The sequence below is a fragment of the Calidris pugnax genome, unplaced genomic scaffold (genome assembly GCF_001431845.1).
Source record: "Calidris pugnax isolate Ruff unplaced genomic scaffold, ASM143184v1 scaffold28, whole genome shotgun sequence".
Taxonomy (NCBI): Eukaryota; Metazoa; Chordata; class Aves; order Charadriiformes; family Scolopacidae; genus Calidris; species Calidris pugnax.
In genome coordinates, this window is record NW_015090842.1 from 15,001,248 (window position 1) to 15,014,372 (window position 13,125).

Below are 13,125 nucleotides of genomic sequence, written 5' to 3' on the forward strand. Positions count from 1 at the left end.
CCTAGTCTGATAATGAATGTTGTAATTTCATATGTCTCCTTAAAGTCATAAAGCTTGGAGCTACATAAGTATATACATAATTTGGCCTTTGTTTAAAAAAAAAAATCTATAGAATGTTTCTATCCACATTTTTAGCCTCTATCTTTGATGAGCTACGTTAAAAAAATAAATAACAACAACAAAAAAAAAAACCAACCAAAAAATCCAGAAAGATAATGGGACAAAGAAACAAATACTATTGTGAAAGTATAAACTGTGTAACAGTCGACTCTTGCTCAAAATGTTAAGGGCTTCCTCATTTTTGAGTTTTGAATACTTGAAGTTGACAAAATTAGCATGTCACAAGGAAGGAAAGTTTAGAAGATTTTGATTACACGGAATTTGTGAAATTATTTGAATTAAATTCTTGATTAGAAGAATCAAATAGAAAATCAATTAGCTATTTCAAAATCTAAAACAGATGCTGTTTTCAAGTATGCTTGAGAGAGAAAACATTATTCTGTAGGTTTGCTGGAGACAGGAGTTTCCTTTCAGTATCATCTAGTGTTGCAAATGTATTTCCTAACTTACTTGTTACAGACAACATCACTTGTCTGTTGTCCCAGTTCTCTAGACACTGGGAAATGGGAAGCCTGAGGAACTGGATGCCCTGATGGATGGGGATGTGACTCGACCTGGGGCAGCTACTGCTAATGTTCTGAAAAAGTCTGGCTTCCCAACACTGACGTGTTACCTTTTTATGCAAATATTAGTTCCAACAGCATGCTCAATCTTTGCTATTTTGTGATTAGTGTTCTCGTGTTCAATCAATAAATCCCCAGAGTCTCTCCCTGTAATGGACATTTTGCTCAGTCTCTCCAGTAGGGAGGTCTATTTAGCAGCAGGTTTTCAGCAGACCAAACTGTGGAATCAATAGCCTGAGAATAGTCTGCCCACTTGTCCTTACGAAATACTTGTATTTTTCCATGCAAGTTCTAACAGACCAAATGACTTTTCCAATATGTAAGGGTTTAGTGCCTCGTATGGAAATGCATCAACTACACAATTGCCAGCACACGTGATAGGATCTCTCAAGGTCACTAGTGAATTGACTGAAGAGCTTCAATAAAGCTTTAAAGTCAAGTCATGCAGATACAGAACATCCACCTAAATGGTTACAAATTGCCAGTGAGCGACTACAGCATGTAGGTGAGCGTAGTCTGGGGAGCTCAGGCAGCTTTCCTCTCATGCTCTCACTCCACACACCTCCCTTCTGTTACATGAGCCAAAAATCAACAACCTCTCTGCTGTCTCTGCTGTATACAGAGCTCACCTGGGGAAGGGATGATGATGCCAGCTCCCTCCTCGGTTGGTTTTACCTGCCTGCGTGGTTGCAGCCTGGTGCAGCTCATGACAGCAGCCCACTCCTCAGCCTGTCCCTCGAGCAGGGGTTGGGGAGCACATCTGCATTCTGTTCTCTGGTTTCAGGTGTACCATGGGACCATTTTTTCCTTTGGAAAGTAAACACAATACAATTATTACCAATAATTGTAATAATGGTGATTAAAGAGGACTTAAAAGCTATTTGCAATTAGTTTCTTTTCTTGAATCCTTTAATATAGTAACAAGAATACAGTAATCTTCACATGTCTTTTTGGATCTGGGGTATATCTGTTCTTATCCTTGCTTTCAAAGGGGAAGCCCTCAGCAAAGGGTCTGAGGTTACATTTTCATTTTTAGCTTGATTTCCTAAGGAAATGAGGGTCACGCTATTGCTATCTGTCTGTCTGTCCTTATTTTTCTCTCATATTGCCTTACAGGAACTCTTGAGCCTGTCAGTCAATCTCAGCCAGAACAACACAGCATTTTAAGTCTCAAGAATAAATACGTGTCTGTAAGACTTCGTGGACATTTTTGGGTGGGAGGCAGAAGGAAACACAAATGACAGTTCTCGCTGGGCAGAGGTGAGGAAAACACAGCCACTGCCATCTGCTTGGCAGCAGCCAATGGGCAAAACAGGACTGGCCACCCATGGGCACAAGGCTAAGTTTGGACAAACCCGGGCAGAAAGGGCTTCTTGGCTGGGGAGGGTGCTCCCAGGAGCACAGGGCACCTCTCCCTCGCAGGCAGGGCTCTAGCTGGAACTAACCACAGCTTCACAGCTGTAGTTACAGTCCTGTCATCAAATTCTGCATTCCCTGCCAAACAGTCAGGATATTTTGCAGACTGCACATGGCAATACCATTCCTGTTCTGGAGAGATTACAATTCAGGGATATAAATTATAGTAATTCCCCAAACCTACTGTCTGTCTAAATTTTGAGTTACAGACTGGAATATAATCTCACTGTATCAAAACCATCCAGCTGCTCTCAGATAGGCATCCTTTTTTTTTTTTTTTTTTTCAATGTAGCCAACACAAAGCTCTCACTGAGTTTAGTGATGCAGGACCAAATTTTTGGGCTGTGCTGCTTTGTATTTGGTTAGTAGCACTTGACAGGATAATGTAAATGCATTTTTTGTATATACTTCATACGTTAGCAGCATTGTGTTGTAGACAAAAGCTGTGAGAGAAATCCCCACAAAAATAATTTAAAAAATGAACAACTGATGGTAGCAAAGAAAAAATTCACCATGAAAAAAACCACAAAATCAATAGATTATGAAAGCTACTCTGAGGCTTCCACTGCTAACATCTCAAGGCTTTATTACCAAATATCAAAAAATCATTACTGCAATATCAAAACATTCATAATAACAATATAAAAACTCCACTCAATCTGTTCCTGCAGGGATCTGATCTAAAAATCCACAAGAAAAAAAAAAATTGCTGTGAAAATGGCAGTTAGCCAGTTCAATCATTCTGCCAACCTGGTTCTATAATTGTACACTAGTCACTGCATTTCAGTGCCACCACTGTAGAGAACTTCAAGAGAATTGCTCAAGCAAACTGTAACCAAATCAGGCAAAATACAAACCCTTTTAGGAAAGTTTGTAAGTGCTGTGATCAGGTGCTCTATTTGTGGCTTTGTGTCTTTTTGTATCTAGCATAACTGATTCCCTATCATTTAGCAATGATAACTTAGAAACCCTACCTTGTGTCCTCCTGCAATGACCAATTCTTACCAACTTTAATGTTCCCCAGATCTCCTTACCTCAAAGGCAAGAGGTACTTCAGATGGCACGGGAAACCTTCATCCTTGTTGTCTATGGGAATTAAGTTCTAAGGAAATCAAGTTTCTACATGGAAGATTTCTTTTGTTTGAGACCAATTCTGCACCTTTCATGTGTGCTTATGCATAGTACTTTCAAAACTAGTGTAATTCTTTTTTGAACCTACAAAGAGGGCTTGTAGTTCACAATGGCAGTACTGGGGAGGATGATTCTCCATTTAGCAGTATAACAAGAAAAGGAAGGAAAGCTTTCTGGTCCAGTTCATCCAGGGTGATCTGCTTTATTCCTGACACTTGAAAACCCCAAGTCTGACCTGAAATTTATAACCCCACTCAACTCTTTGCAGTGCACTGTTGTATTTAACAGATATTTATAAAAACCTCCTGTACTGGGGGACAAATCATAAATACACACTCATAACAGATGTTTGCCTTTTCTTAAGCTTGAAATAAGTAAAACTTATTGTACCTCCATTATACCTTGCAAAATCTATACCTTTTTTTGGGTGACTTTCCTCTTGAATGTGTGGGCAGCAGATGGCCCTTCTGAATCCCAGAAAATGCACGGAGTTGTCTGACTAGACCTAAACAAGGTGGTTTAAAAATTGAGGGGCAGGAACAACGGGGTGCTTTCAGTTGGACAACCTCCTATGAGCTTACTCTGTGATTTTACATGTGGGAAAAGACCTGTGGAAAAAGTATCCAGACCCCCCAAAAATGAGATCTTTGTAGGTGAGAAACATCAAATGAAAAGAGCGTGTGAGCAGAGTGCAGATCTGGCTTGTGTATGTTAGATACTGCCTACGTGTCCTTGGCTTTTCTTCTGCTACAGGCAGACTGTCTGCAGTCCCCCTCCAGCCTTTCAGCTGATAATCTACTTCCTGACAATAACTAGCAAAAGACTAACATCGCGCTTGGCTCTGCAGTAGACTCAAAACAGCCCACAGGCACGGCACGGGGTCAACCTGCTGCTAGGCTGTTTGTTTATTTTGGTTGACATTTTCCTTTGTGGAGAATCTGTTCCTTGTTATTCAGTACATACAGCCCTGCACATATCCTACCTGTTTAACTGTCTTTGGATAAAAGTGGGTATTTTCCCATGTCAATAAGTGCTCTGGTGTGAAGCTGTGAGCTGGCCTCCGAGAGAACCACCCCCTGCTGAGTATCTCACTTCTGCATTGAGTTTTCTTTGTTAATCATGTGCAAAATAAGAAGGCTTTCTGTCTAGCAAAAACCCATCATTAATTTTTCATATAAGCACTAAAGTCTTGAACAGAATCCTTGAGTGGCTTCAAAGAAAAAGGAATAATAAAACCAAAGGGCTACATTTTCCTTTTCCCCATCCTAGTTATTTGATATTTTAAGAAAACTTTTTAATGCAGAACTACAGCTCTCTCAGCTTCTCAGTGACACGTTCATTCTGAAGACTACATTTGACCTTCAACTTTGTCCTTCATTAGCAGGATTACACCTTAACACTCCTTCATTTTACTGCAAATGAGACAGATGCAATGTGTATTCTGTTCGGCCCCAGCATTAGGATTATCCCAAGAGTGGCATTTATGTTCTTGTAGTTCCTTGGTATAAATAAATATCAAAGTAGGAAGACCAATCTGTACTCCGCTAGGAATAATAAACTAAAATAATATGGCACTGATTCTGTTTGGGTTGTCTAAATGTGTTTTTATGATTGTATATGTTTATGGCTTTCTCACACAGCCACCATGAATTCCAGGCAATTAAAAAAGACACGAGTTCTGAAGCATTTTAAAAGGGGCTTTGCTTTCCAAATGGTGTGTATTAAAAGTCGAATACATTTTTTTTGACAGAGCTACTGCAAAGTCAACAGTCACACATTTCCCCTGCTCCAAATTTCTTCCCCTTCTTCTCCCACCTGAAATAACCAATTAGAATATTTCTGTAAGTTGAGAAGAAAGGCAGGGAAAGAATCCTTTTATGTTTGCACATATATTAGATGCATTGCTCGCTTAAGACTCAGCCTGCGGGGCCCAGATTTGAAAGCAGCTCAGAGGGAGTATAGAGCAGGTCTTGTATTGGGGACATCAACCTACCTACACCCTGTACCATCTGCTTCTTCACGTTGAACCAGTCCAGTGTCACCGTGCACATGATTGAGAACAGTTCTGTCCTTGCTGCACACTGCCCAGCCTTCACCCCCACCTGACTCAGGGGCACAGATTTTTCAGTTGTAGGCGTAAAAAAGAACGTTATTTAATTGGATAAATAAGTAACTCTGCTCTAACTTACCTTGAACTGGATGGTCTGTGTGGTGTCATAAGATACTGAATGAAGAATTAAAAAACAGGAGCAGTGAAGAAGCAGTACCTTTGATCAGACTGTTAAACACTGTTGTCTTGCTGTTGTTATTTACATCAATTCAAATTCAGAGTAAAGGGCTGAGAGAGAAAAAGAAAAATCTTTAAGCCATTTTCCAATTAAGAACTAAATCCAGTTTCAAATGTTTACGTTCAAGAACTGCTTCGGAAGACTACAGAAAACTAGATTTGATAGATAAATCAAACAGGTACGTTTTTAAAAGGTAAATATGCAATGGTCCCCCCTCAGGTCAAACTGTCCCTACCCACATGTCTTAATATAGGAGAAAAAGGGAATAAATGGAAGAGAGAGGATGATAAAGCTCGATATTTTGCTTTCTCCAGTAATTTTTAGAGGAGATTATGATTCCTTAATTGTAAGTAATCTATAACCTGCTCCACAAAGTTTCCCACAGCCATCAGTGGAACAACTCACGGACTTAGGTGTCACCAGCTTAACATTTCAGAATTTGGTCAGATTCGTCATGAAAGGAAAACTTATTAAAGAGTATATCTACAGCAGTCATTCAGGTGTTCATAACACATCTGGAACAAGCACTGAATTCTCTGCGAGGTCTGGGGAGACGGCATCATACTTCCAGCAAGTCCATGGCACACCCTTTGACACACAATGGATGTGGGCCAACATACATAGAAATTCTGGCTCAAGAGTCCACAAACAACTGTATTTTGGGGGAAAAACAGTAGGGATTCTGCCACTTTGGTCATAAGATGTAAGATTTATGCACTGTTCACTGTAGCTTTGGTCCAGCAACCTATTACATGAGTATTTTACTGGGTGCATAGTCATAAGGAGAACTATTATCCCATTGTGCTTAAGTGCTGAATGCCAACTGTGTTAATAGAAATGTATCATCATGTAATTATTAAATATTTATATTGTTGTAGTACCAAGAGACCAATCCTGTCAGGTTTCCTCTGTTAAATTTTTAACGAATGACAGTCCCTGACAAGCTGACATGAGTCCGTGAGTGATCAGGAATTGACACAAGCTTCCTGTGCTTCCAGAGGAAAGGTGTAAATCCTGCCCAGGACTCGTGTTTAGCAATGAGATCCCTTCTGGAGTTGAAACAGGCTCTCCCTGAGATAACCTCTGCCAGTAGCAGGGCAAAGAGGGAAAACCCTGATGATCCAAAAGTGTTTCTGAAGGCAAGCAGCAGCAATCCTGTCCCTCCAGAGAAGTTAGGAGGCAGGAAAAGAAAATAAGCGGAATGGGGAAAGTCCAGCTCATTATTTGAAAATTATAGCCCAATTCTTACGTGTTCCTTCAAAGCAAGTTCTGAGCCTAGCAAAATCATCCCTCATTAAGGAGCAGACCCGAGCTGGCTGTTGGGTACCAGCCTGCAGCAGCAGCTGCCCCGGGCGAGAGCCGTGCTGCGGGAGCCCAGCTCTCCTCCTTGCCCGAGCGGAAAGTCCCCGGCTTGTCTATTACAGCAGGAAATGTTTTGAAATCTGAACAATGCAGGAGATCTGGGGGCAGACAGCACAGATAATGAAAAGAAAAAAGAACTATTACTTGGAAATGATTGTTGCTTTGTCACTTTTCCTTAATTTCCTCAGTAACTGGTAGAAACCGTTCCTTAGAAAATGTTTAGGAAATAACATCCATAACACCATTTCCCTGCCTCAGTCTTAGCCATTGTTTCCATCCTTTTACTTTTGATGACAGGTGAGTTTCAATTGTACTCCTTTTTATGAATACTCAGTGTATAAATTATGCAGATTAAAGTCTCTAATTTCAGAGTAAATTTCAAAGATTCTGCTCACCTTGAGATGTGTAACAACTGCATAACACTTTTATTTCATTCTTCAAAGGCCTTACGATCAAAATTTTTGTTTTAAATTATGCCCATAAAATCCCTACATTCACTTATGAAAGCAGAAGCTGCAAGAATTAAATAACGAGGTTTAATCTTCACTTAATTTGTTAAACTCGGGTAAAGAATACTGATGTTCACTGCAACATGTCATTTGAAAGGAAAACTGGTTTTTGTAGTTTTTAATTGAATATAGTCCATGGCTAGAACAAACTGACCAGGAGGCAGACCTTGAGCTGGTGCAAAACATTTTTGAAGTCAATGCAGCAAAAGCAATGTACATCAACAAAGACCTAAAGTATTATCAAGGCTCTGATTCTGGAAAAAACTCTGATGATTGATGCTGAAATTGTGGGAGCTGCATTTGGGGGACAAGGATGCAGCTGTTTGGATTTTTAGGCTCGGGACTCAAGGTTGGGAAATCATTTCCTGTATTGCCATTTTCATTTTTGAGCCTTCCCTGCCTGTTTGGTACCGAATTCATTGGCCTGTTTCTCTGCAACACAGTGAAGAAAACTTTCCTTATTCCACAAAAAGATTTTGGATTTCAAATAAACTTCTTGTCAGACATTGGCATGAAAGAGATCTCTCAAAATCACAAACTCTACACCAGAATAGCAAATACTGCCCCAGCACATAGAAGGCCAGCTTTCAATGGATACTTAATTTATGTAAAATAAACGAGCTTGGCCATGAGCGATTAGCAAGGCTCTGCAGTAGCCCATTGCCTGATGGCAAGGTAACGTAGTAAGGATGCAAAAGGCATATATTTGTGTGTCTGGTTAAATCAGGCAGAGACATCTGAACAGCAGTTTCCTGCATTTCTTGCAGGAGTTACCCCAGCTACTGAGCTGCTGGCCACATGGGTCCAGGCAAAGGCCTTGCTCAATGTCAGCCTTGTCAAAATCACTATTTTGGCTCCTACGAAATGGCTTTGGCTTTGAAATGTGGTTCCTTCCAATGACACGCCATTTATTGGAACAGTCCAAGTTAACCTGATTTGCATGTTTTGAAACTAAGCCCAAAAATGCTAAGATGGCACCAAAACAGAGAAAGAAGAAATTATCTTGGAAATCACTCGTACCTCCCTATTTGTGTTGCATGACAATTAAACAGCTGAAGGTCGATTGCGGTCTTACAGCTATTAGGTCTGGATTGCTGTGCGTCACAAGCCTTTTCACAAGAACCTGACAAATCTCTCTCATTAATAACAAATGACAATCTCCCTGGTGCCACAATGCATGTTACATTTAATCAATTTGCTATTTGTATTCATTATGTACATCTCCTATTTTGAGTCATGAAAAATTGAAAAGTAATTACGACATGGAAGAGCATCATGGATAACAAATGAGATAAGATGAGAAAAAGTACTATTAATTGGTCAGTTGTGCTTGTCAGTGCATTTAAAGTAATTAAGGCAGGGCATGAGATAAGACAATTGTATGCCTTTAAAGTAAAACAGAGCATCAGGATAACCACTTGGTACGGTACCTTGGTTATGACAAAAATTCAGTCATCTAAACGTGTACGGTTTTAAGATGAGCTTTAAAAAGCTGTTAAACTATATCTTTTACTTAAAGATAGTCAAAGTCACTTCCTTGAGTGAAATGTAATTGTAATGCCTGGTAGCATGACCATGCTATAAATAAGACTGTCAGCATCTCCATTATAGCCCCCACTGCCAGGGGCTCCTAACTCATCTCTTCTACATTTCAACAGCCTCGAAGAGGGCAAACAAATTAGTGACTCAGATGTCTATTTCTGTTCTAAAAAAGGAAGAACAAGTTAAACTGTTTTTTAATCAAGAGAATATCAAGAGGCTGACAAATTGTTAGGATTTTCCTGTGAACCAGAGCTTAATGTATTCCCTTAAAAAATGGAAGTGGAAGAAACTGTGTCTCTCTACGAGACAGAGCGAGGCTGGTGCTGTTTTGCACCTTGGTGAGATCCACACTATCTGCATTTAATGAACAGCTGCTGAGTATTTCTACCTGATAGTTTGGAGGCCTTTTACCAAACCTATTAGTCCACATCACTTCTCTTGCTGGTACACGTGAACACAGAAGAACAAAGGGCTGCATTCAGAAACAATGAATGGGCCTAATTTAATCACGGACAGAACTCTGAGGAACTTACATGTCCATGGCCAATGCAGCAGCCCTGGGAAGTCCTCTGTCCAGCCGCTTCCTCTAGGCCCCCGGGGTAGGGAACTCTCTGGGCTCCAGTTTCAGCCAGGGTCAAACTGAGCAGCATCTCACATACGGACCCAGTCAGCACAAGCAGCAACCATTCCAGGGGCTAGTCCTAGTAAGCACACTGGATTTGGCTCTTAAAAATGGACCTGCTATGGACCCTGCTTCAAATTAAAATGTCTAACACCTAAGAATGTGCTCAGAAGAGGAGAGTGAAGACTGGGCTGGTCACAGGCAATATTCTGTGTCGGCATCGTAGACCTTCCTGAAAAAAAAATTCCAAAATCTGGAATTAAAATTCACACATCAGGTTCTTAATAACTTCTTGTTCTTCAGAATTAAAATTCATCCTTATAATCATGCTTTAGGAGAGGCAGTGGTCAGGGGTTCCTGCTATGCAGAGTCACAGGTGTAAACTTTAGACCATTTCTGCTGAAAAGGGTAGCTTTAAGGTTGAATTCGAACAGAAAACAGAGCAAAGACATGTGAACAGAAAAAGCCATGGCTGACAATCACTTTCTTGAGAAAGAGAACCACGGTGACAAGGGAGGGCAAAAGTGCCAAGGAAGGTGATGACTGTGTTGCTGTGACATCTGGGAAGTAGAGTTTGGTCATAAAAAATGCTCAGCATTAGCAATTATAGTAGCTTTTCTTTGACATTGCCCCTGAAGTTTAGAGGGAATATCATTGATTTCATAATGAAAGCTATTCATTTTGCAGAGGTTTATTGTGAAGTGTCATGAGGAAAGGCATCCTCAAGACACTAAGAAATATAATGAAAAACCTGCAGAAAGGTGTAAAGAATTCTAAATCACTGCATTGTCTAGATATTAATGTAAGTAGGTACTAAATGCACTGGCTGATTAATGCTTCCTTCCCCTTAAGGAAGAATTACTAAAACACTATTTAAAGCAATGCAGGAGTGAATAAAACCAGTACTAGCAGAATAGTGATTACACTGGAAACAAGACATCGTAAAGGTAATGTGTTTTCTCAGATAGGATTTGATCTAGAAATTGACAGCTAAAGCCATTCAACTGGGCAACATGAAATCTTCATTACCTTCACATAAAGCATGTTTTATCACTTAAGTACCTTGTAAGCTCTGTGTGTGTGTATACACTGTATAGTGTATTCCCCATCAGCTGTGGCATGTGAAAATTCTCAATTTAAGTCATTCCAGAAAAGAGTGTCAGCTTATCAGAGAGCTTAACTGCTTGTTCAAAGGGATTGCAACTGTTTATTTGTCATAATCCTGTAGTCAACAAAAATGTTAGTTTTGTGAAATTATAGAAGCATGAGCTTTTTGAAGAAAAGACTACACATGTATGTCTACTCTGAAGACCCTCTCAAGGAGAACAAGGATGTCCCAGATACAGAGTTTTGTAAATAAAGCTTCAGACAGTTCATTGGTCTAAACAAAAGAGTGAAGGCAAAGCTAAAAAAGAAATTGATATACAGGATAGGATTTTCTAGACTGGTGCGAGCTTCAAATGGAAAAAGAGGAGGTTCTGGTGTTTTATAGGACATGTCCCAGTCAGCCTCAGCATAATAAAACATGCTGGCTCCCAGCACTTTGTAGTGTTTGTTCAGCCAACAAGACCTTGATCCCTGTTCTGGGTGTGAGACAGCTGCATCAGTGCTGACCCCGCTGTGGGGCTCTGCAGGCGCAGCAGCCTCCCCAGCTTGTAGGGCTGGGGCTGAAGTAGGTATATTTTATATCCAAACACATAACAGCTAATCCAAGTATTACAAATGTTAGGGGATGTAATTATGTAACTTAGGACCATGCATGCAGATTCTTAGATTTATGAATATATTGTAGGTCTTGTGTTTTATTTGGAAGGAAATGTATATATCAAGCACTCTGCGTAGTGGTATGTACTCAACTTCTATTGACTCCCAGCTGGTTGGAAGTAATTATATGATTTCTCAATAAGCATCAGAAGTCAGCCATAAAGTTCAATTATTTTGACATAAGAGATCAATAACAGGAATCTGAAGCAATTATAGGCCCATGATTCAGAAGCTGCTTGGCTAAAAAAAAAAAATCACCTGGTGAATCAGTCCCTGACTACAGCTACAAGTTCAATCAGCGGTGTGGTTCTTCACATCAAAGCATACGTAATCAATGGTTTATGCTATTAACATAAGCTGTTATTACTTTGCATTTCCAGAGTACACCACGCACCATGGGCTGCATCCTGGGCTGAACACATCCTTTCCCAGAGTGACTGTGAATGCAATATTGAAATCTGCCATCATTCATATCTGTGAAAAGCACAGAGATAACAGCGTACGTTCACTTCTCTTTTAAAATCAGCATCAACACGCTGCCTCTCACATTAAATATTGATCAAACTTCTGAGTCAACAAATTTAATCACTGAAGCAAACAGAAGGCAGCACTGGGATGCCCAATGTCAGGGCCAGTCCTGAGCGACTGCGCTGGACGCTCTTCCAAAGGGCTCCTGCTGCCCTTTCCCTCCTGGAAAGCGGGCTGGCAGCAAGCTCTGCTGTCACAGCCCTGTGGCCAAGTCATTGCCACGTGTTTCCCAGCCCCACACCACGCTGCCTCCTGCCCCCCATCCCAAAGGGACACTGCTAACACCTAAAAAGTGTCAATAACACAGAGGTACCATATCTCTTTAATGGTTGCCTTGTTCCTGGTGTCTTCTCCCAGTTCCTCCGCTGTGCCGAGCAGACAGCTGGCACTACACACCAGTGGTTTTTCCCTGGGTAGGATAACGATGGGACATAAAAGATAATGTTAGACACAGTTAGGTACAGATGTGACTCTGGCAGTTTCCCTCCTTTCCCATTTCCTTCTGCTGTCTTTGAAACAAGTCTACAGCAAACAAAAACGAGCAATGAAGTATTGCTGCTCTCTCTTTTGTCTTATTTACTGCTGCGGCTGGACAGACATTGACCACTCTTTCATCTGAATGGGCCCAAACAGGGTGCACCGTTAGGAAATAGAGACAATTCCACTTTGGCATTGCAATCGTTATGTTCCAAGGGCGTGGAGGACAGTTCTGGAGTACAATACATTAGGCTATGATGCAAAAAAAAAAGGAAAATATGTGTAATTTAGGCTCCAGCATGTGGAGCTTAGGGTCACAGCCTAGGCTGTTCAACAATGTATTAAAAAGCAGTCACTGCGTCTAACAATTTGATTAAGCAAACCACAGGGCTATGCTTAAAAAGCATTGCTCTCTTAGTTTTCAAATGACTTATTCAACTAAGTAAAAAACTGAAACCCAACAACAAAACCCACCAAACCCCCAAACCTAAGAAAGATTTATTTTAGTAGTTTCAATAGTTTGGCTGTTGTTCACATTAGAGATGATAATTTACTCCTTGTGCAGATAAATAAGAATTTTTCTGTGTCCCTCTATCACTGGTAGTAAACAGAGACCATGGCTGCAAAAACACAAGACCAAAACCTTTCCCTTTTTTCTTACTTTTTATCCTAATTCAACAGTCAAAATATTGTTATTTTAAGTAGTTTAACCAATACTAGAATGGGTTAAAAATGACAAAAACCTCTTTTTCTTACTTTCTACCCTAATCCAACAGTCAAAATATTGTCATTTTAAATAGTTT